The sequence below is a fragment of the Schistocerca nitens genome, chromosome 6 (assembly GCF_023898315.1).
Source record: "Schistocerca nitens isolate TAMUIC-IGC-003100 chromosome 6, iqSchNite1.1, whole genome shotgun sequence".
Lineage (NCBI taxonomy): Eukaryota > Metazoa > Arthropoda > Insecta > Orthoptera > Acrididae > Schistocerca > Schistocerca nitens.
This window is the reverse complement of record NC_064619.1, coordinates 561,403,597-561,428,504: the sequence shown is the minus strand read 5'-3', so window position 1 is coordinate 561,428,504 and position 24,908 is coordinate 561,403,597. Positions and strand designations below refer to the sequence as shown.

At 42.1% G+C, this 24,908-nt stretch overlaps 1 long non-coding RNA gene across 1 annotated transcript in view; it reads left to right on the top strand.

The window, feature by feature from the left end:
* Positions 1 to 24,655, top strand: part of LOC126263198 (uncharacterized) — a 50,783-nt gene extending 26,128 nt beyond the window's left edge. Inside the window, exon 3 of the long non-coding RNA XR_007546863.1 lies at positions 24,536 to 24,655. This is a non-coding gene — a long non-coding RNA (uncharacterized LOC126263198). The remainder of the gene's footprint in view (positions 1 to 24,535) is intronic.
* The last annotated feature ends 253 nt before the right edge of the window (positions 24,656 to 24,908 follow it).

The window sequence follows — 24,908 nt, the reverse complement described above, 5'->3', positions numbered from 1 at the left end:
TGTCAGCAAATGCCTTTGTAAGGCCTTCAGCATACTGGGCGAGGGATTTCTCATCACTGCAGATGCATCTGCCACAGGTGGCCAGGCTGTATGGGAGGTATTTTTTGGTGTGGAAGGGGTGGCAGTTGTCAAAGTGCAGGTACTGCTGGTGATTGGTGGATTTGATGTGGACTGGGATGTGGATGGAGCCATCTGAGAGGATGAGATCGACATCTAGGAATGTGGTGCAATGGGTGGAGGAGCACCATGTGAAGTGGATGGGAGCGAAGGTGTATGATCCTATCTAAGTTTGCCTGAGGGCAGATTGTGATGGGTCGAGGCTCGGCACAAGCATTTAGGAAACTGTAGTGTTAGCAGTTAGCCAACGCTACGCACACTACTTGGTTGAGGAGGCCGAATGCACGCGTTAACTCACGCAGGCTAGCGTGAGGTCTGAAACAGGATACGTAATGAATGCTATAAAGAAAAGTACGTAGCTGCTGGAATACTTAACTTTAATCCATCATTGTTGTACATCGCTCTTGACGATACAAGTGAGACTCTGTAGATACATGCAATGTAATGCTAATGGCGCCTTGCTAGGTCGTAGCCATTGACTTAGCTGAAGGCTATTCTAACTATCTGCTCTGCAAATGAGCGAGGCTTCATCAGTGTGCATCGCTAGCTAAGTCGTCCATACAACTGGGGCGAGTGCTAGTAAGTCTCTCGAGACCTACCGTGTGGTGGCGCTCGGTCTGCGATCACTGACAGTGGCGACACGCGGGTCCGACATGTACTAATGGACCGCGGCCGATTTAAAGCTACCACCTAGCAAGTGTGGTGTCTGGCGGTGACACCACAGAAACTGCACAACTCGTTGGCTGTTTGAGGAGTGCTTTAGTGAATGCCTTCAACATCTGATGAAACCAAGGTGAAATCACATCCAGACATCGTGGGGCTGGGCAGCCACCCCTTGTTGCAGATGTGGGACGTCATAGGCTGGGCAAACTGGTAAAACAGGACAGGCGATGAACTGTGACAGAACTAACATCAGAATTTAATGCTGGGCAGAGTACAAATGTGTCTGAACACACAGTGCACCAAACAGTTCCAACAATTGGTCTCCACAACCGACGACCCATGCACATGCCAATGTTAACACCCTGACATCGGCAACTACGACTGAAATGGGCACATGACCATCGGCAATGGATGTTGGGGCAGTGACAGGGCACTGCATGGTCTGATGAATCCTGATACATTCTTCATCATGCTGAGGGGATGGTTAAAAAAAATGTGTAAAGGCTTTTTTTCCAGTGAAACATTATAAACTGTTTTTCCTTTTTCCCCCTACCCTGTTCCAGGGGAACAGCTCCTTGACACCTGTACTGTGGGATGGAGACAAGCTTGCAGCAGTTCCATTATGCTCTGGGGAACATTCACATGGGCATCCATGGATCTAGTGGAGCTCTTGCAAGGCACGATGTCAGCCAAGGAGTATTGTGCACTGGTTGCAGACCACTTACACCCTTTCATGACAATCATGACTCCTGATGGCAGTAGCATTTTTCAGCAAGATAATGCACCATGTCACAAGGCCAGGAGTGTGATGGAGTTGTTCAAGGAAACCTGTGGTGAGTTCCTGTTGATGTGGTGGCCCCACAAAACTCGCCAGATCTGAACCAATCAAACACATCTGGGAAGTGATTGAACGTGGCGTCAGAGTTCTCTGCCCCCCTTCCCGGAATTTACAGGAATTAGGTGACTTGTGCATGCAGACATCATGCCAACTCCCTCCAGTGACCTACCAAGTCCTCAATGCTTTCATGTCATGAAGCATCACCATTGTTATCTGTGCCAAAGCTGGACATACTGTCTATTAGATTGATGATCATAATGTTCTAGCTGATCAGTGTATGTGAATAACACCAAGGATAAACAAAGTAAATTTTGTGAAAAGGCATTTGAAGAAAGTTATTATTTTTAATATAAGCAACCACAGAATAATTGTTGTTTATCATTCATTTATCACAATGAACTCTGGAGAAGATTATATTGGAACTCAAACAGTGAAGATTCATTTTGTTGAATAGACAAGCTAAGTATTACTTTTTTCAGTTAATGTTGTTCTTCCTGACTATACAGATGGTTTTTCTTTTTCTTTTTTTCTTTTTTTTTACGTAACATGCATAATATCCATTGAAGCTTGGGATAACTAGCTTTTCTGCTTCTTGTGTCATATGATAGGAATTTGTTTACTGCCTGCTGTAGCAATATAGAACAGTTGGTGAATGAGCAAAAGCCTGGTGCAGCATTCCCTGTTTTGAATTTTTATCCATGTGCTAGTCTGTCAGCAACGGCCATCAACTGTACATGACATTTAATTAAAAAGGGTAGGGGGAAAAAGGAAAAACAGTTTATAATGTTTCACTGGAAAAAAAGCCTTTACACATTTTTTTTAACCATCAACATTGTCCTTGTAACCCACCACAGATAAAACTGGGGGATACTAATCTCAATTTTACAGAGGCATTGAGATTTTTGGCCCTTACAGTCAACATAAACTTATGTGGATGCCTTGTGAAGTAGTAGAGTTATGGGTGCATTATATGTGATTCACTATGAGCTACATACCTTAAAATGTTCAACCCAGAACATAAGGAGAGCATCAGATTAGTTACTGGCACTCACAAGACCAGTCCTGAATCCAGCTTATGTGTAGATGTTGGAGAGCTGTCAACAATCTTCTAGTGTCAGTCACTCATGGTGGAAAATGTCAACAAGATCCAAACACATTATCATTCATCTATTTTCACTACTGTTAACTATTACCATGAAGAACGCTAAACAAATATCTCAACTGTATAGCAATGTGAATTAGGGTAAACTGCTATTCATCACACAGAGAAGGAACTGAGCAGCCGACATGCAATTTAAAAGTAGCCCAAAATGCCCCCTTCAGATTTAAAAAAACACATATGCAAATGGATATATATGATTGTGTGTGTTTCTCTACATCTGAAGAATGACTGTGTTTAATAGTTTTTAAATGTGCCTGTCTGTCAGTCAACACCTCCTGTATGTGGTGAGTAGCACTTTGTTCTAATTCATTTTGTTGTTATTCCATTCTGAATTTTCCATTGTTTGATTTTAAATCAACTGTATGATAGTGTACACTGATGGTGCCAAAAACAGATGACATGACTGCCTGTGCCATCATATTCCCCTACTGTGTCATCAGAGTACATCTGCAAAATGTATGCACATTGTCTGGTGCTGAACTTCGTGTGATTCTATGAGCATTGGAGTGAACAAAATGGGATCAGGCTCAACAGTTACTCATCTGCTGTGATTCACTAAATGCTCTGCAGGCCATTCAGCAGGCAATTCAGTCAAAAGCACCCTGGATGTTCTCTTCCATTTGCAGACGTTGGGAAAGGTGATGTCATTTCTGCTGTGTGTCAATGCCATATGTAAATCAGGGGAAATGAACGGCCAGACACAGGATCACAGAAACACAGCTGAAGGTTTAACGTCTAAAGGCAATTGAAAGGAGGACAGAAGAGGATCTACTACAATACTCTGTAGTACACCCAAATCACTCAAAACAGTTTTGCACCATCCGCAGGTTTGAAAATATGTGTGTGGTTTGTGGGGGGTGGCAGGTAATGTTCATTGTGTCAATGGCATTCAATAAGTCACAAGTGCCTCCTGGATTGCACCTTCACCAGTTGAATCCGAGTTTGCACTAGGGAGTGCTGCCAACTACTTCAGAAACCACTGTGCAGCACAATGATGGAACATTGTGTGTCACAAAGAATAAGGATCTGGGCTTAACTGCTTGGATCATGAGTATAGTACAAGCCTCCATAAAAAAAAATATCAACCTTGAGGTGCTACGTGCCAGTGGGGTGGATAGCTGCTGAGATTAAACAGCTGTTATGAGAAAACACTTGGGCACCTACTGCACTTCAGTAGGGTTCAGTCTGGGTGGACTTTCACATCTTTGATGTGGTTTCAGCTCTCTGAGACTGCAAATGTGTGTGCAAGTTGCATTTGCATAAGTGTGTGTGTGTGTGTGTGTGTGTGTGTGTGTGTCTACTGCTGACAAAGGCCTTAATGGCCAAAAGCTATAACTGTGTGAATATTTTTGTTGTGCTGGTCACGACTCAGCATCTCCGCTATATGGTGAGAGCAACTTTCCTTCTCTGGTATTGTTACATTCTGTCCTGGATTTTCTATTGTCCATCTTCAGTTGCTCATCCAGGTACTGCGACAATTTCTTCAAATGAAGACACTCCCAGTGGTATGAGTATATTGTCTATGAGCAACAAGATCCATTCAACAACAGGAACTTTAGATAGTCTATCAAGATTTTCAGCTCCAAAAGGAATGCAGTTGAGTAATAGGACAACTTAACGTGTCTCAGAACGTAGTTTGATCATTAAGAGACAGGAAGGAAGTTTTGAAAAAGTGTCACATTTTTATATACATAAAGGGCTGCAATGTCTAGTAGGTACACTGAAATCAAAGATGCACATGTGAAATGGTATACAATTGGTGGAAATAGCTACATCACATCAACTAAACAAACGTGGAAAGCAACATCTTAAACTCAAGTAAAGAGGTCATATCATGTAGAAACTTGAACATCACTGAGAAAATTTCATAAGATTTTCAGAGATATTTTCTGAGTGTTTTGATGTAAGGGACCCATGGTCTCTAGTCATACCAAAGCAATTGCATGTTGTCTGATTCCTTACCCTATTTATCTTTATATCTGTTTTGGACTGAAACTATCCACACAACACTGCAAATGTTGATGGTACACACTGTGTGTCTTGTTTGGAAAAATGCTATTCCAGCTCTCACTTTAAGGCCAATAATAATTATTGAACACAATTACACCTGTTGGTCAGTCGTGGAAACTACACATTCATAAGTTGAAACACTATGCACACAGATCTACATCAGTCCCAGTGAACAGCTGCAGTGGCTGGAGCTGACTGGTAGAGGCTTGTTAGGTAACAGCAACTGAGGCAGAGACTGCTGCCAGGTGGCCTTACATTTGCCCACTATAGAAACCCATGTGACTAGCCAGCAAAATGGATAGTGTACCCACCACAGGTGCCCTTACGAGATGTGGCCATTTGCACATCCATTGGTGTTACTAAACAAACTAGTTCCTTGTAATATTTCTTGGTTTGCAGCCATCATATTCAGGTACTATAGTTCAATTCTTTTATCTTGGCAGCTCGCGCATGCCTGCCCAGACGCGGGAGAGTGCTGCGTTGCCAGTTGCACGCGCCAAGAGAAGCAGCCCATAGTATAGTATTGTTCACACACTTACGTTTAGAGGGAAGCACACAGTTTATGAAGTAAAGCCATCACGGCCGCATTAACTCTTTTGCTGCTTCAGAGACATGCTCACCGAATTCCGCGCTGTGCGCGATTTTGTCATCAGTGCATTGCTCGCCTGTGCAGACACATGGTGTTCCGACTGCTTTGACACACTCGATGTTCAACGCAGTTATTGTGCAGCATTAAATGTGGTAAACCATTGCACGAAATATTGAAGAGTTTGCAGTCCACTGCGTATACTTTCCGTATAGTCGATTTTAGTTGCCACTAGAAATTTCAAAAAATTACATTCAAACGAATAAAATTCATGAAGTAAGACAATTCAAAATTGTTTTTAAATAAAGAAAATATTATGCACCAAACAAAATTTGAACTCAGAACCTCTTGAGTAGCAGCCAAACACCTTAACCATTATGCTAACATAGCGCATCGTTCAAAATATTTCCTGGAGTACTTTAAACAGTCACGCAAAATACCTACAAACACTGTTGGTATGACTATGAATTACTCACATTTTGTCAAAGTACAATAGAAAATAAACAATTACCACTGTTCTTTATTGCGAAAAAGCGGTTAGTGAGAATGAATTTCCTTGCTATCGCCTGAATTAGGAGGCTTATTGCTTGTTTGGTTTAATTAATTAATAGAATATTAAGCAGTTGATGTAAAGAATGCTTTTTCCAAACTTTCTTTTATAGAAAGTCTGCAATCAAGACATTGCTTTTGTTCAATTACTTTATTTATGACTGAACGTTTCTAAAACTGAAGACACTCATCCGTGCTCTGCACTGCACTCGAGCTCTGGTAACGTTGTTCTCTGTCCATTGGCTGACTGTGTTTTGTGATGTCAGATGCGCAGGATGAACTTAAACTCGGCCGCTGTCGTAAATGATGATCACTTTAGAAGCTCTTCTTAGTTGAGAAGGCAGCAATGGGAAGATGACGTAATGTGATGTGAGGTACTGATGACAGATGCTTTGTTCAGTAAGGGTATTGTGAGAGAGACCACCTAAATTGTGGTCTTCTCCACGACTGGCTCCTGCATTCGGATGTTGCACACCAAAATCATAATCTTATATTATTAATATTAGACAAACTAAACAGCATATTTACTTGCATTTCAAATTAAAGCATCTCTCAATAACATGTTATCATTCCATAATTTCACAAGTATTAACAACCAGCAGAATATTAAACAACCGCTAATCAAAAAGGCAGATGAAGCACTTCAAAGATCTTTGGATTGCAGCTAGCTTGGATGGCAGACGAAGTGGTTTGGCTGTAAGATCAGAGCTGGTTTGGCAATGTTGGAGGACAGACATGTCTGCCATGGTGTCAGTTGAGACTTTATTCGCAATGTATGGTTTGTAAATGTATAGCTGGTTCAGCAGTGTTGGAGGACAGACATGTTGCATGCAGCAGTCGGTGTCAGTTAAGACTTTGTTAGCGAACTCTGGTTATTTGGACATGTACTTGAGAACAGTGTGCTAGTATTTACATAAATATGCAGTTAATTATTTTGTTGAAGAATGGGAATTATTTGTGACTCTAAAGTGGGATGTAATTGTGCAGTTTCTTGTGTACTGCTAATAAGAAGCAAGTGGCATCCTGTATAAACAAAATTCATTGAAAATTTAATTATTCACATAATATCAGTTCCTCGCTAAGAGTTTCTTACAGCCTAGAAATAACAGATTCACAACCTATGTGCTGTTTTCTGTGCAGGGGACAACAACTACAGAAGACTGCAGGTTGGTAAACATTTATTAGAACTTATGCATTCCACTCAGGGCAGTGGAAGGAAATAGGCACTTCACGTGTACTGCAATCTTAGTACAAATGAGATCAGTGACATGTCATATATGGTAACACAGAGGAAGTATGAATGAGAAGTTTTCAAGAGAAGGGGTTTATCATATGCATGTATATATCACCCTTTCTTTCTCTCTCCCTCCCTCTCTTATTCAACTTGCATTTCAGATTAAAGCATCTCTCAATATCATGCTATCAGCCCATAATTTCACAAGTATTAATAACCAGCAAAATATTACACAACTGCTAAATGAAAAGGCAGATGAAGCACTTTGGAGATATTTGGATCATACCTAACTTGGATGACAGGTGAAGTGGTTTGGCTGTAAGATCAGAGCTGGTTCAGCAGTGCCGGAAGCAGATATGTTGCATGCCGCAGTCGATGTCAGTTAGGCCTCTGTTAGAAAACTCTGGTTGTTTGGACATGTAGTTGAGAATAGTGTGATAGTATTTACGGAAATATGCAGTTAATTATTTTATTGAAAAATGGAAATTTTTCATGACTCTAAACTGGGATGTAACTGTACAGTTTCTCATGCTCTGCTAATAAGAAGCAAGTGACATCCCGTATAAACAAAAGTCATCAAAAATTTAATTATTCACATAATATCAGTTCCTTGCTAAGAATTTCTTACAGCCTAAAGATAACAGGTTCACAACCTACGTGCTGTTTTCTGCACAGTGAACAAAAACTGTAGAAGACTGCAGGTTCATGAATATTTATTAGAATTTATGCATTCCCCTCAGAGAAGTGGAAGCAAATAGGCACCTTGTGTGTACTGCAATCTTAGTACAAATGAGATCAGTGACACGCCACCTGGTAACACAGAAGAGGTATGGAGGAGAGAGGTTTTTGAGAGAACAGGTTTATCATATGGACATATATATCACCCTCTCTCTCTCCCTCCATCTCTTTTTCAACTTGCCGTATCCTTTCACTCATGATACCTGCTACTGGCAACAGTAATGTCCACTTTACTCTTCACCATCATGCCTTCATTCAGAACTGTTTGGTTCTGTCTCAGATTTGTTAGTTGTATGTTAACAGTGATACATAGTAGTACAATAAAACATCAAGGTGTTCAAGATCCATCTTCCAGTCTTCCAGTCTACCAGGATTCGATCTCAAGAGAAATGAATGGACACAATTGAAGAGGATAAGGATGGGTCAAATCAGGTGCAATGTTCTGACACACAAGTGGGGCTCCAGGACTTTCCAGCCTGTGATTGTGGGGCTCAAGAGCAAACCGTTCAGCATACTGTCGGAGACTGCCCTCTGAGAAAATGCACAGAACCACAGTGATTCTATTAACACTGCTCCCTCTGCTATCAACTAGCTTCGTTCAGCAAATGTTGAACTCTGACTAAATGTATCTATTTTAATTAACAATCTTAATTTTATAGTTTAAATGTCTTCCTTTTAGTATTATTGAATTATTAACTTTAAGAATTTGAACATACTAGTTTTGTGCCGAAAGCCTTAAATGTATAATTATAAACTTTATATGTTACTCAATATTTGCTGTTGTCACTGTGGTGTCACCGCCAGACACCACACTTGCTAGGTGGTAGCCTTTAAATTGGCCGCGGTCCGTTAGTATACGTCAGACCCGCGTGTCGCCACTATCTGTGATTGCAGACCGAGTGCTGCCACACGGCAGGTCTAGAGAGACTTCCTAGCACTCGCCCCAGTTGTACAACCGACTTTGCTAGCGATGGTTCACTGACAAAATACGCTCTCATTTGCCAAGACGATAGTTTAGCATAGCCTTCAGCTACGTCATTTGTTACGACCTAGCAAGGCGCCATTATCAGTTACTATTGATATTGTGCATCATGTACCGTCCAGACCGACGTTCACCATTAATGGATTAAAGTTAAGTATTCCACCAGCTACGTCCTTTTTTCTAAAGTCTAATTTCCTTGTCCTGTTCCAGACCTCACGCCAGCCTGCGTGAGCTAAAACGCGTGCCCTTCGGCCTCCTCTAGTAACCCGGTGTTGGCTCTCCTGCCAACCAAAACAGTCACCATATGGTAAATAACATAAATAAATAAGTAGTACAAATAGGTTTCCTGATGAAGAATCAGCTGATATGCACCTCTTCTACAGGTTCACTGAATGCAGAATGCAATGGAAGAGCATCACAACTCTGTGCCAAGATGTTCCTGCAGCAATGTAAATCTTATCATAGTACTTCTGCATCTGTATGCAGGGACCTACAAGAAAGTGGATCTTTCCCTATTTTGGTGACTGCGTATTACAGGCTTTTTCATTATTTTGAAGGTATTTTCACAGAAACAAAGGTAAATTGGGTAACAAAATCAAATATATTGTAATTATATTATTATTCTGTAATGTGCCATTAATGACCACAGGTTCATTACACCAAAATGCTCAGAAAACATCTTTAAACAACCTCTGAAATTTAGTTGGTGGAGTTTGGATTCGCCTTGCAGGTGTACAGGAACTGAAGGAAGAGAGGCTGTTTTGTTGGTTCATTTTTTGGAGTTAAATGGACCAAGCTGAAAGGTCTTCAGTCCCTTCATCCTATATGAATCCAACCAAGAATAATCCTCAGAGGAACAATACAACAGGCAAATCCTAGGAAGCCTGATTGCAGCCAAGATACAATAAGACAGAGATAAAAGCAAGGAGAAGTAGGAGAGGAGTGAGAGGGAGCAAGGTGGGTGATTCGTTTTGCCCAGAATGCAGTAAGAGGACCCCAGGGCACAGCACGCAGTGGGAGAACCTACGGGCACTACCTCGCCCTCCATTATTCACGAAAATGAGCAATACAGATGAGATGATAAAATTTTAGGAAAGACAAAACATTAAAAATAGTGAATATAAAAGAATTTGGAGAATAAAAAGGTGGGGAGGGTAGGAGCCAGGCTAGACCACAAAGCAAGGGCTGCTGTGGGACCCCTGGGCCAGAGCAGGCAATGAGTACCCCTCCAACCCTTCAGGCAGTCAATGAGGCCAAAGTGCCCCATCTCACAGAGACAAGTTGAAACCACCATTGTAGGTAAAATGTGAAACCAAGTGAGCTTCTTTGGTGTCATTCACTAGCATCAGATGGAGTGTGTCAGGAAGTTTAAGATATCACCACAAAGCAGTCTAACAGGATGTGGGCCTCTGTCAGGCGAGCACCACATCAGCAGAAAGGTGGGTTCCCATGTCAAAGACTGTAGCCATGGGTCAGCCAAGTGTGGCCAATGTGTAGCTGACAAAGGAAGGTGAATTCTCAATGAGAAGCACAAAAGAAAGACTGCCGCGTGGTTGGCATCTCCTTTATTGCCCTCAGTTTCTTTGGGGAATCCAGGGTGGTCCATTCCGAGTTCCAGACCTCTAACAATTGATGGCATAGAATCAACCCAAGGTCCAGTTCTGTGACCCCTGTTTCCAAAATCAGCATCCAGGTAACCAACTTTGTCAACTGGTCTGCATGTTCATTCCCTGATATCCCAACATGATCAAGGATCCAAACAAAGACAACTGACTGTCCAGCTTGATGGAGGTCAGAAAGAAGATCCTGGATAGTCGTGTGGATAATCATGACAAGTGGGTGACAAGGATAGCACTGGTCTATAGTTGAAGGCTGTTCAAAGAGTCACTGTACATTAGAAGCATCTTGCTTGTTCAAGAATGAGTATGGCAAGAGCTCGTTTGATGGGCACCAATTCAGCAGTAAAGACACTGCATTCATTTGGCATGGAGCATAGTTCAATGCACCTTGCATGTGTGTATGCAAAACCAGTTCGTCCATCAACAGTCAGTGTATACCACTCTCCAACCCACAAAAGCATCGAGGACCAGCCGGAAACAAGTGGCCAAAAATTGTGGGGTTAACTGAATCTTTCAGTACAACAGATAAATCGAGACAGATCCGAGGTTGGGGTACACGCCATGGAGACATATACGATTGCTCCCTGATGAGGCAACAATGGGGGACATTGGAGTTCAGAGCAGAGACGCTGTGTTCGAACTGCAGCTGTAACCCTAGTTCTGGATCTCTGTTGTGGGAGGTGGATCTCCATATTAGGAAAAAGGACACAATACTTTGGATGCTTAGGGGAGTTGTGCACATGTGTAGCATAACTAAGTAGCTGTTGTTGGAGGCTGATTCATAGTGGAGGGACCCCAGCCCCCATGAATAGGCTGTTCACAGAACTAGTTCAAAAGGCTCCTGTTGTAAATGGTGTATCAGGTCCAGTGAGCACAATGTTGAAGGCAGTGCCAAACCATATGCCAGACTCCAATAATCTGGAGAGGGCAGGATCTGGGCTTTGTAAAGCCACAGAAGGGTACAGTGGTCTGCACCCCAGCTGGTGTTAATGAGACAATGAAGCGTATTAAAGTGTAGCCAGCACTTTTGCTTAAGTTGGCGAAGACGGGGAAGCTACATCGACCAGGCATTGAAGACCAGTCCCAAAAAGCAATAATCTCTACCACGTTACTAACTGGTCATTGAGGTAAAGTTCTGACTGTGAATGAAAGATATGACATCAACAGAATTGCGTGACACAAGGCTTGGCAGGTGAAAACCCAAAGCTGTGGGTGAGGGCCCATGACTGCATTTTTCAAATGGTGCCCTGCAGCTGGCATTCAGCAACACCCTTACTACAGGAGCAACAGTAAAAATAAAAATCATCAGCATACAAGGAGGGTGATACTGAGGACCCCACAACTGCTACTAGTCCATCGATGGCCCCTAGAAAGAGAAGGACACACAACACAGAGCCCTGTGGGATCCCCTTCTTTTGGATTTGGGGGGACACTACGGGAAGCACTAACTTGAACCCAGAAAGTACAGTGTGAAATAAGTTCTGGACAAAATTCTGAAGCGGGCTCTGGAGACCCCACTCATGTAAGGCAGCAAGGACATGGTGTCATCATATATTATTATAAGCCTCAAAACCTGTCTGGAAGGTAGACTCCAGCCAAAGCAAATTATCAGCAGTGGAATGGCCTTGGTGAAAACCACCATGGGGTGTAGCCAGAAGGCCCCAAGACTCAAGGAGCCAACACAGTTGCCAGCTCACCGTGCAGTCAAGCAACTTACAGAGAACATTGATAAGACTAACTGGGTGAAAGCTGCCCATTTCTAGGGAGGTGCGTACCTGGTTTCAGCCATTGAGGTGGGAGATCGCCCTCACTCGACGTACTGTTGAAGGTGGTATGGAGATGACACTGACATTCCACCGACAGGTGATTGAGCATGTTGTTATGGATAGTCTGGCCCTGGGGTTGTAACTGGGTCAAGAGCTACAACAGTGAAGAATTCCCACTCACTGAATGGAGCATTATATGGCTCCAGGTGGCGTGTGGTGAAGAAGAATTGCATTTGCTCCGCCTGCTGTTTGAGGACTCGAAAGGCAGGTTGATCGTTCTCAGATGGAGAGGCTTGGGCATAACACAGAGCAAACTGTTTGGCAATAGCATCTGGATCTGTGAAGACAGCATCTTTTGAGGAAATATCAGATACACCTGCAGGGAACTGGTCTCCATAGAGAAACCTGATCTTTGCCCAAACCTGCCAAGGAGGGGTATGTGATCCATTGGTTGAAGCATACCATTCCCAGCAGTCTTGCTTCCATCATTTTATTAGGTGACGGAGTCAGGCACAGAGCCATTTAAAGGCAATGAAGTGCTCTATCGATGGATGCCACTTACACCACTGAACAGCCCTCCTGCAATCTCTAACAGCCTCAGCTACCAAGGTACTATCTTTCAATGGGAGGATACCGAAGAATAGGGGATTGCTAAGTCAGATGCTGATAGAATGGCCAGCCATGTCAGTATCTCCATGTAGTGGGGAACTAAGGACAACAGTGGAGGTAAAAGCATCATGGTCAGTATTGTTAAGAGCTCATTTGGGTGCACACCCAGGTGAGTGATGCTGAGGGATGGAGAGAAAGATCAGGAGGTAGTCAATACCGCACAGATCATTGTGGATTCTCCAGTGGATGGATGGCAGAAGGCCAGAGCTGCAAATGGAAAGATCAATGGCAGAGTAAATATGCCACACTGAAGTGTGTGGGGGGCCCCAGTATTCAAGACACAAAGATTGAGATCTGCCAGTAAGTTCTCAATTTCTCTACCACGGTCAGTGATTGTGGCTCCAACCCAAAAAGGGCTATGGCATTGAAATCACTCAAGATTAGGAAGGGAGGTGGGAGCTGGGAAACCAATGCACACAATATGTTCTGAGGCACTTCACCATCAGAAGGGAGATAAACATCCTGAGATGCCCTTACTCAAACAGCCACAACCTCCAAAGTTGTACCAAAAGGCACAAGTTCACTATATATAGAGTCCAGAACATATGTATAAACTCCATCCAGCACCCTATCATAGTCGGCACAATTCTTAAAATATCTCCAGTAGCCATGAAGGTCAGTGGTCTGCGTTGATGGAAACCAAGTTTTCTGAAGGGCAATGCAGAAAGCAGGAGAGATTCTTATGCAATGCCGTAGTTCAGTCAGGTGGTGGAAAAAATCAGCTACAATTTCACAAGAGAATCATGCTGTCAATATACTACGAAAGTGTGAAGGGACCAAGGAGGCAGCTTATGCCCCAAGGTCACCTGCTGCAACCGGTTGAGAGGTTATGGTATCAACACACACAGGTTCTGAGACAAATTGCGTGGTGCAATCTGAGGCCCCAGGGGTCATGAGGATCTCTGCCTCAGCCACAGAAGCAGAACATGAGGGATACAGTGGTGTGAGTGCCACCGGAATCTCCTTCCTCTTCGAATACTTCTTTTTATCTTTCTTCTCCTTAGAGAGTTTAGATGAATGTGAGTGATTCTCTACATTATTTTCAGGGAATGAGGAAGATTGTGATGCCCTACAACCAGCAGCCAGTGGCTTCTTTGGCCACTGGCTGGTATCCAGTTGCAGACTGGAAGAAATCTTGGAGGGGAGTCTCCCATGGGATCCCTTTGTTGTGTGAGAAGCCAGAGAAGGATGCTGTGTCTCCACCTGAGGATGGGGATTGGTGTCCCCAGCAAGTGGGGAGCCACTGCTCCTAAAGTGGTTGTGGGAGTAGTGGCAGGAGAAGAGTCCCAAGCCATCAGGAGGTCAGACGTAGCCGAGTAGCTCTCAGGGCCTGTTGTAAGAGGTATAATGGGCAAGAGTACTGTTATCAGAGAGGACGATGTCATCATAGCTGTAGCGTACATCATTGTCAGTGGACAGGATGTAGACACTCACACTTTTTCCTTGCCTCTTGGTATGTCAGTCTGTCCAGGGTCTTATATTCCTTTCTTTTTTTCCTCGCTCTCTGAAGGACCGTATAATCTGGTGAGGAGGGAGAATGGTGCTCTCCTCAGCTGTCACAGATGGGGGAGGGGCACAACGAATGTTCATGTGCAAATCACTCACAATCCCTACAGAATGGGTTGACACTGCAATGTGAAGACATGTACCCAAATTTCATGCATTTGAAGACTGCAAGGTGGGAGAAGGGGGCATTGTGAGAGAGGGCAGAGGAACATACAATTTCACATCACATCAGTATATTATCACTTTGACATTTTCAGTCAACAAATCACCCTCAAAGGCCAAGATGAAGCCCCCCCATCGGGCAACCCTATTGGCCTTTGGTCCTCTATGGACACAATGGATGAAGTTGCTCCAAGTCACTCCAAGTTGCCACATAGCTCATCATCAGCCTACAAATGGAGATCACAATGGAAAACGATATCTTGGAACATATTTAGACTATTATGGGGAGGGATAGTCATCAGAATATCAAACAGCTTGTCACGAGTGAGCAATGCCTGTGACTGGGCATGGACTACTGTTTTAATCAAAACTGACCCACTCTTCATTTTGGAGATGCCTGCAACTTCCTCAAACTTGTCCTCTACATGCCCTACAAAGAATAAAGGCTTTGTGGCCAAAAAAGATCCCCATCAGTCCTTGTACGGACCAGGTGTTTGGAGGTAGGGGCCTAATATTTCTCTGCTTGTTGCTTAACCCTACACTCCTCCCACGGCATAGCCAGGGAAGAAAACATTTTGGGGGTCATATCTCTCTGCACTGAATGAGTTCTTTCTTTCTGAAGAGACTGCTTGGGCTGTGTGACCACCAGCACGAGAAAGCTTCATCTGCTTCAGGCACAAGTCATCCGCCATGCTGCCACCCACTCCAAATAGGGGCTCTCTCACATGGTTGCCACCCAGCCTCAACAATGGCTACCTGTCCAATAATCTGTTGCCTGGAGCTCCATGCCCCAGTCATGATAGGCACTACACATTCACAAAATTCATCACTAATGACACCTATCTTCTTCAAATTAGTCTTGTGCCTTGCCACTCCTGTTCTTAATATGTTACTGAGGGTCTTCCATGTCCCTTATTGAAGATGGCAGCTAGAAGTTAGCTTCTTTTTTGCTGTCTATAATCCTCCAAGAGACGTTGTTCTCCACAACTCAGTCCAGTGGACTTCTGCTGAAGTTGGAATCAGTGCTGTTGCAAGTAGGAATATTTTTCTGGATTCCATTTGTGATGGATAAGCATGAGTTCTGAACAATATATGCCTTGGATCTGTTTATTACTTATTCACTTCATTCCCTGCTGCTACTTGTCTTCTTACTTCTGGAGGTGCTATTCCCAGGAGTGAAAAGATTTTGTTTATTGTGGTCTGGCACCATGTGCCTGTCTGATGAAGAGCCATATAAACTTGGTTAGCATGTGCAGAGTTCATCCAGACTGGAGTGGCATACTCCATAGCAGAGAAACACAGAAAAAGTTCAGATGTGTGGAGGATATTGGGCCGCATTCCCCACACCAATAAGATTGCTCCTAGTGCATACCTTCTGTCTAGTGTCTATACAATGTGGTCTGTATATTAAGGCATGATCCAACTTTAACCCTAGGTGATGGGGGGGGGGGGGGGGGTGGCCATAGTGATTTAGATTGCGTCCCTTGCAGGTGATGAGGTGATGTTCAGCTTTCTCTTGCCTCCTTATTATGTAGTTGGAATGTATACACTTAAGTTTTACTTGGGTTCAGTTTCAAGTGATTGTCATCATAGTAGATAGGAAGTTCTTTGGGAGTAAATGTTAGCTTGGATTCTACTTCCTCAAAAGCTCCTCCCCAAGCAGCGACAGCTGTATCACCTGCATAGATGGAGGACCAGGTTCCAGTGTTGAGTGGCTGATCATTTTTATATACGTTATATAAACCCAGAGCCAGCAGAATTCCCTGGGGAAGGCCAGTCTTCTGAATTCTCCATCAACTTTTTTTGTCATTTATAGTGGCAAAAAATCTTCTGTTCTACAGCAGATACTGAATAAACTACACCAATCAGAAGTCCTCCATTGTTGTGTACAGCTTCTTTCTTTGTTTCTTATGATTCATGGTACAATAAGCAGGTGTAAGATCAATGGAACAACTCCTATAATCTGCTTTCTTGCATACCCTTTGTCAAAGTGCTGCATTAAATTAAATATCTGACAAATACACAATTTTCCTGGCCTGAAACCTGACTGTTCCTTAATGATCCTCCTGTTGAAAGACTCAGAAATTCAATTCAAAATCATTCTCTTCAGAACTTTAAACAGATGGCACAGAAGTGAGGTACATCTGAAGTTCTTGAGGTTATTCAGTTCTTTTCCTGAATCAAGCAATCCCACAACTTTCAGCCAGATTTTTTGTATTCTAGCAACTTAAGTGTTAATCATTTTCAGCATCCAATTGATGGTTACAGGGCTAAAGTTCTTTATTTGCTCTGATCTCATGTCATTCAAGCCTGCAGCTTGGTTACTCTTGTGAAGATCTCTACTAATCCCATCTAGCAGGAGAACTCTGTACTACGTCTACAAATGGCAGCATCCTGTCAGTACAGTTTATTTGGGTCCAATCTCATAAACCCATGCATTCAGCCCAGTTTTCTAGTTTTTTTGCCATTTGTGCCTGTCTTCTTATGTGCCCAAGAAATGCGTATTCCTTATTTGGTGGCTTGTAGACAGGTGTAATAGTGCAAGATTGAATTTCTACTGTCAGGTTTTTAATATCATCTACACATTTCATATCTGCATATGGTATATGAATGTCCAGTTTTGTGAAAAATGCAATCACATATTGCTCATTAGCTCTCCCTAAGACAAGTTTCATTCCATTCACCCTTGGTCAACAGTCATTTGGTCCTCTGTGAGTTTCTTGGACCAGTAATATATCAAAGTTATGTTTCATGCAAGTGTTGGACAGTAGTGCTTCCTCCTCTGCTGCTCCCCTCAGTAGTACTGGAGATTGTTACTATTGCTAGCATTGACAAATGCTGATTCAAGCACACCACCAGTGTCTTTGGGTGCCCTCAACATTGTCCAGGGTATGGCTGAATGTTTCATAATCTTCAGGCATGCATCTTCGTTATACCCTTCTTGTGGTAAATCGGATAAAGGTGAAATTACAGACAATATCAAGCCTGAATTCTCCAATGAACCCCCTTCTGTCTCAACACACCCACTCAGCAGAAAGATAGTGAGCAAAGAAAGAACAAAACTGCGCCATAAATATGGCTCCTACTTTACAGTGGAATGTAAATGAGTTCATTAAGTCAGACTTCTAGCCCAGAACACATCTTGGTGCTTGTGTTTGGAAGGAACACATTTTACATTAAGTGATGCTCTGTGCTGTTCACAGAGTGGACAACCTAAGTGGGGAGATAGCTAGAGGAGTAGTAGACATCTCTGTAAAAGATACCCCTTCTCACCTACCCCTGTCAGCACAAACATGCAAGCTGTTGCTATTAGAGGTCACTTGCTGCATAAAGTTACTGTACATGCTCTCAAACACCCTCCCCCTCGCCCTCCAGCATAATCTAATCCGTTAACTCCCACCAACCTTATCAAACAACTCTCCAAGTCTTTTCTTCTTTGTGGGGATTTTAATGAAAGCTATGTGCTGTGTACATAGTCATGTGTTACACTTTAATATCAACAGATAGCAATAACAAGAGATAGCAATACCAAGCAAGCACTCTTCATACCACCTGTATGGTGCTTACAAATTGGAATATATTTATGCTTCTGCCAAGAGACTCTCAAATAATCATCTCCATCTGCCTGCAGTAATGGCAGCTACCATGGAGAGTGCTGATACCTGGAACTACTTTCCTCTTCTGCATCATAGAGTTCAAATGAACACCATTCCACCTGTCGCAGATAAATGGAGATGAACTGCATACACTCAACCAGTTGTGGTCCATCAGTTGCAGTTCCAGTTGCCAACAGTTCCAGTTCATAGCCAGCAAAAGTTTTAATCAACAGTCATCGCCAACCGAAGCAGAGCACCAGTTGCCACTGTTATAGCTAGCCGCTATAAATGAGTGATCACCGGAGATAAAACCTGAGTGTATATGCGATATTCAATTCTGGGTCAGAACTGAAAAATGTTAGAGACAGCAGTCCAGATTCACCTTTTTTAGATTAGACAGTTCTCTTTCAATATGTTGGGCTAGAGTAGCACATAGGTCTTTAACTACAAAGCCATACGTCATACAAATCTGAAAGCTAAGTATTTTTTATAAATTTTTGCATAAATGAAAGGAGAGTACCAGTGAGGCTTTAAAAAGGGAGGAACTGTACAGAACAGATATTTGGAATAAAAATGGCAATAGAACACAGACACAGGAAAGGAAAAAAGAGAATAGTGACATTTGTGAACTTCCAAAAGGTCTAGATTCAGTTGACAGAAGTAGTCCGCTGATGTGTTAGAAGATAGAGGACTGAATGCTAAAACAAATGCAATAATAATGGAAACATTAAGTGACACTACTGCCAGGATCAGGCATCGCAGTATGCTGTCAGACAGCTTCGAAATAAAAACAGGAGTCTAGCAAGGGGATGGACTGTCACCAATTTTATGTAACCTGGTTTTGGATGAAGTAGTGAGACAGTGGAGATAACTAAATAGTAACATGAAGATCAAAGGTGTGGAAATAGGGTACAAGGTCAAACATAATGCAACAGTGGACTGCCTGGCATTCGCATATGACATGGCACTCTTAAATGAGACAGAAGAAGAGGCAAAGACAGCACTAAAAAATCTAGCTGAAACAGCAGAAAGGTCGGACTGAAGACTGCATACAGAAAGACCAAGACATTGAACACTGAGCCTGACTGGAAGGCCAAACGGTTGAGAAAGTCAACAGTTTTCATTATTTGAGGGAGAAGATAACTGGTGGCATACAGAGCAACAGTAGTGCAGTAGACAGGGCACAGCGTTTGCAGAAGCTTCGGTATGCGGTGAAAACAACATATGGCAAGAAAAATCTGTCATGGAATGCCAGATTGTGACATTACACGACTGCAAGAAATGCTGCTCTGTATGAATCAGAAACGATCACACTCAGCAGGAGAGCTTGTATACAGTTGGAGAAGGATGAGTGAAAAATTTTGAGACATATGCAGCACCAAAAAACATCAGAATATCTGGATACACAGAACACGACAGGAACTGTATGAAAATATTGAACCCATAGCGAGTGAGATACGGAAGAAGAGGTTACGATTTATTGGGCACATCATGAGGATGGACGAGGAAAGGTTGACTAAGAAAATATGGAATGCAACATGTCACACAGGAAACAACTGGGTGAAGGAAGTCAGAGATGATGGAAGGCTGTAAGAATAAAAGAAAAGAATCTGCAGGCAGAAGTACAGGACAGGGAGAAGTATAAAGGGTTGGTGGATAGTACAGGTGACCGGACACCAACATCAAAGTTGTCTTAACAGAAGAAGAAAGAAACAGAAGAAGCAAGAGAATGAAGACATATTGGGAAGAAAGAAGATGTGCAAAACAAGCCACACATGATCCTGAAGGGTCCTAATGAAGCAGAAAAAGGAGAAAAAAATGTTTATTACTTGTTTCATTTTGTGTTGCCCTTTTTTATTGTTTTAGATATAACATCCAGTGATCACATCTGTTGCAAAAAAATTTCTGTAGAATGAGGTTTCCTTCCTGCTGCCTTGGATGTTGGATTTTAGATTGTTTTGATGAATACAACACACAGTGTTGCCAAGGTTGTTTCAACTGCACTGCAGAAAGTTTGCTGGGAAGCCCTTACAGGAAGCCCTTACACACCCTTCACACAGTCTTGATCTCTCCTTATGCGATTTCTATGTGTTTAGAGCACTGGAGAAAGACTTTCATGGCCATCGATTTGTTACATGTGAAGATGAGTAGACTTGGGAACAATCATGGCTCCACAGCCAGCAACAAACATTTTTTCATGAAGACACTGACCATCCTGTCTCACAGTGCAATAAATGTATTAACAGTAATGGCGATTTTTTTGATATAATAAACAATCTATATACTTTTTTTCCATCTGTCTCATTTCCATTTGATTCCCGTTGCATCATATAGATGCATGTGTCATGGGTGATGGGTAGGAGATGTAGAAGATAGGAGGAGGGAGGTGTGGTGTAAAAATGTATGAAAGATATTGTTGGAAAGGTTTAATGCAATTAGTTTAAAACTAAGAAGCAATTTGGGTGATGTACCTAATATTAATACATGAGATATATTCTTAAAATTCATAATTAATTTAAAACATCAATATAAAACACTAAGAACATAAAGCTTTCACTACAGGGCATCTGAGGTGTGTTTTTCTACCCGTGTACATTTTAATACCGCACAGTATTGGTGCCTTTCCTCTCCCTCTCCCACCTTCCTCCCTCCCCTATCCATCATCCATTACAGATGGGTCTATATTCTCTGATAATTATAAAGAGCAGTTAGTTCATTCGCAGACTCAAATAGCAAACGGTTATGGAAACACACTTGACCTCTTAGCAACAAATAATTCTGAGCTAATAATGAGCATCAAAACGGATACAGGGATTAGCGAACACAGGGCTGTTGTAGCAAAACTGAACACCATAACTCTCAAATGCACTAAAAATAAATGAAAAATATATCTGTTCAAAAAAGCAGATAAAATCTCGCTTGGTGCCTTCCTGAGAGACAATCTCCACTCCATCCAAATTAACAATGTAATTGTAGGCCAGATGTGGCTTGAATTCAAAGAAATTGTACAAACAACAATTGACAGATTTGTAACAAATAAATTAACAGACAATGGTGCTGATCACCTACAGTACACAAAACAGGTCAGAACAATGTTGCAGAAACAATTAAAAAAAGCATGTCAAATTTAAATGAACGCAAAATCCCCAAGATTGGTGATCTTTAGAAGCTCGAAATTTAGCTCGGGCTTCAGTGTGAGATGCTTATAATAGTTTCAACAATGAAACTTTGTGTCGGAGCGTGGCAGAAAATCCAAAGAGGCTCCGGTTGTTTACAAAGTATGCTAGCAGCAAGACACAATGCATACCTTCTACGCATGATAGCAATGGAAGTACTATTGATGACTGCTGCTATAGTAGAGATACAGAACACAGCCTTCCAAAATTCCTTCATCAAAGAAGACAAAGCAACAAGGAAATATTCCAGAATTCAAATCAATAACAGCTGCCAACATGAGTCACTTAGAAGAGGATAACCTCAGAGTAGTGAAGCAACATAAATCACTTAATAAAAGCAAGTCTTCTGGTCCACACAATACAGCAATTAGGTTCCTTTCAGAGTATGTTGATACAATAGCTCCATACTTAACAATCATACACAACCACTTGCTTGACGAAAGACCCATACCCAAAGACTGGAAACTTGCACAGGTCACTCCAATATTCAAGAAAAGTAATAGAGTAATGAACCATGGACCTTGCCATTAGTGGGGAGGCTTGCGTGCCTCAGCGATACAGATGGCCGTACCGTAGGTGCAACCACAACGGAGGGTATCTGTTGAGAGGCCAGACAAATGTGTGGTTCCAAAAGAGGGGTAGCAGCCTTTTCAGTAGTTGCAGGGGCAACAGTCTAGATGATTGACTGATTTGGCCTTGTAACACTAACCAAAACGGCCTTGCTGTGCTGGTACTGCGAACGGCTGAAAGCAAGGGGAAACTACAGCCGTAATTTTTCCCGAGGGCATGCAGCTTTACTGTATGGTTAAATTATGATGGCGTCCTCTTGAGTAAAATATTCCGGAGGTAAAATAGTCCCCCATTCGGATCTTCGGGCAGGGACTACTCAAGAGGACGTCGTTATCAGGAGAAAGAAAACTGGCATTCTACGGATCGGAGTGTGGAATGTCAGATCCCTTAATCGGGCAGGTAGGTTAGAAAATTTAAAAAGGGAAATGGATAGATTAAAGTTAGATATAGTGGGAATTACTGAATTTCGGTGGCAGGAGGCACAAGACTTTTGGTCAGGTGAATACAGGGTTATAAATACAAAATCAAATAGGGGTAATGGTGGAGTAGGTTTATAATGAATAAAAAAGTAGGAGTGCGGGTAAGCTACTACAAACAGCATTGTGAACACATTATTGTGGCCAAGATAGACACGAAGTCCATGCCTACTACAGTAGTACAAGTTTATATGCCAACTAGCTCTGCAGATGATGAAGAAATTGATGAAATGTATGATGAGATAAAAGAAATTATTCAGGTAGTGAAGGGAGACGAAAATTTAATAGTCATGGGTGACTGGAATTCGAGAGTAGGAAAAGGGAGAGAAGAAAACATAGTAGGTGAATATGGATTGGGGGTGAGAAATGAAAGAGGAAGCCATCTGGTAGAATTTTGCACAGAACATAACTTAACCATAGCTAATACTTGGTTCAAGAATCATGAAAGAAAGTTGTATACATGGAAGAATCCTGGAGATACTAGAAGGTATCAGATAGATTATACTAAGGTGAGACATAGATTTAGGAACCAGGTTTTAAATTGTAAGAAATTTCCAGGGGAAGATGTGGACTCTGGCCACAATCTATTGGTTATGAACTGTAGATTAAAACTGAAGAAACTGCAAAAAGGTGGGAATTTAAGGAGATGGGACCTAGATAAACTGACTAAACCAGAGGTTGTTCAGAGTTTCAGGGAGAGCATAACGGAACAATTGACAGGAATGGGGGAAAGAAATACAGTAGAAGAAGAACGGATAGCTCTGAGGGATGAAGTAGTGAAGGCAGCAGAGAATCAAGTAGGTATAAAGACGAGGGCTAGTAGAAAGCCTTGGGTAACAGAAGAAGTATTGAATTTAATTGATGAAAGAAGAAAATATAAAAATGCAGTAAATGAAGCAGGCAAAAAGGAATACAAACGTCTCAAAAATGAGATCGACAGGAAGTGCAAAATGGCTAAGCAGGGATGGCTAGAGGACAAATGTAAGGATGTAGCAGGGTGCGATTTGTGCTTTTACCAGTGGGGGGGATGTCTTAGGGGGTTAGTAGAATTATATATGTTACTAGCTTGGACCGTGGCATTACGCATGGTTAAGCAGCTATTTATAAAAAGATGTTAATGCCGAAACTCACTATTCACGCGTATGCACTATCAGAAAAGCCATCCCTTGTTATATCTTTAAAAGTATATTATAGGTAAAGCTTATTTACAAAATCATCTACATACAGGTACACGAGGGGAATTCAAAAATTAGAGGCACATTTGTGAAAAGCTGTACTTATTCTGATGATAGAAAACTGAAATATATTAATAATATTAATAGTAAGACTTATTAAAAACTTTCAGTGTTTGGCTCCACAAATTTAAATTATATGTAAAGTTTTACTCCAGTGCGTGGGAAATAAACATCCCAGGTTGAGATGCATAAACTAAAACCAGAGGAGGGGATGGTCTGATGCAGAGGGGGGGAAATCCCCCCCCCCCCTGCAAATCGCACACTGGGATCTAGAGGCTTATCTCACTAGGGGTAAAATAGATACTACCTACAGGAAAATTAAAGAGATCCTTGGAGAAAAGAGAGCCACTTGTATGAATATGAAGAGCTCAGGTGGTAACCCAGTTCTAAGCAAAGAAGGGAAAGCAGAAAGGTGGAAGGAGTATATAGAGGGTCTATACAAGGGCGATGTACTTGAGAACAATATTTTGGAAGTGGAAGAGGATGTAGATGAAGATGAAATGGCAGATACGATACTGCATGAAAAGTTTGACAGAGCACTGAAAGACCTGAGTCGAAACAAGGCCCCGGGAGTAGACAACATTCCATTAGAACTACTGATGGCCTTGGAAGAGCCAGTCCCAACGAAACTCTACCATCTAGTGAGCAAGATGTATGAGACAGGCGAAATACCCTCAGACTTCGAAAAACTGGTAGAAGCCAACCTCGGGGAAGATCAGTTTGGATTCTGTAGAAATGTTGGAACATGTGAGGCAATACTGACCTTATGACTTATGTTAGAAGAAAGATTAAGGAAAGCCAAACCTACGTTTCTAGCATTTGTAGACTTAGAAAAAGCTTTTGACAATGTTGACTGGAATACTCTCTTTCAAATTCTAAAGGTGGCAGGGGTAAAATACAGGGAGTGAAAGGCTATTTACAATTTGTACAGAAACCAGATGGCAGTTATAAGAATCGAGGGGCATGAAAGGGAAGCAGTGGTTGGGAAGGGAGTGAGACAGGGTTGTAGCCTCTCCCCGATGTTATTCAATCTGTATATTGAGCAAGCAGTAAAGGAAACAAAAGAAAAATTCGGAGTAGGTATTAAAAACCATGGAGAAGAAATAAAAATTTTGAGGTTCGCTGATAACAATTCTGTCAGAGACAGCAAAGGACTTGGAAGAGCAATTGAACAGAATGGACAGTGTCTTGAAAGGAGGATATAAGATGAACATCAACAAAAGCAAAATGAGGATAATGGAATGTAGTCGAATT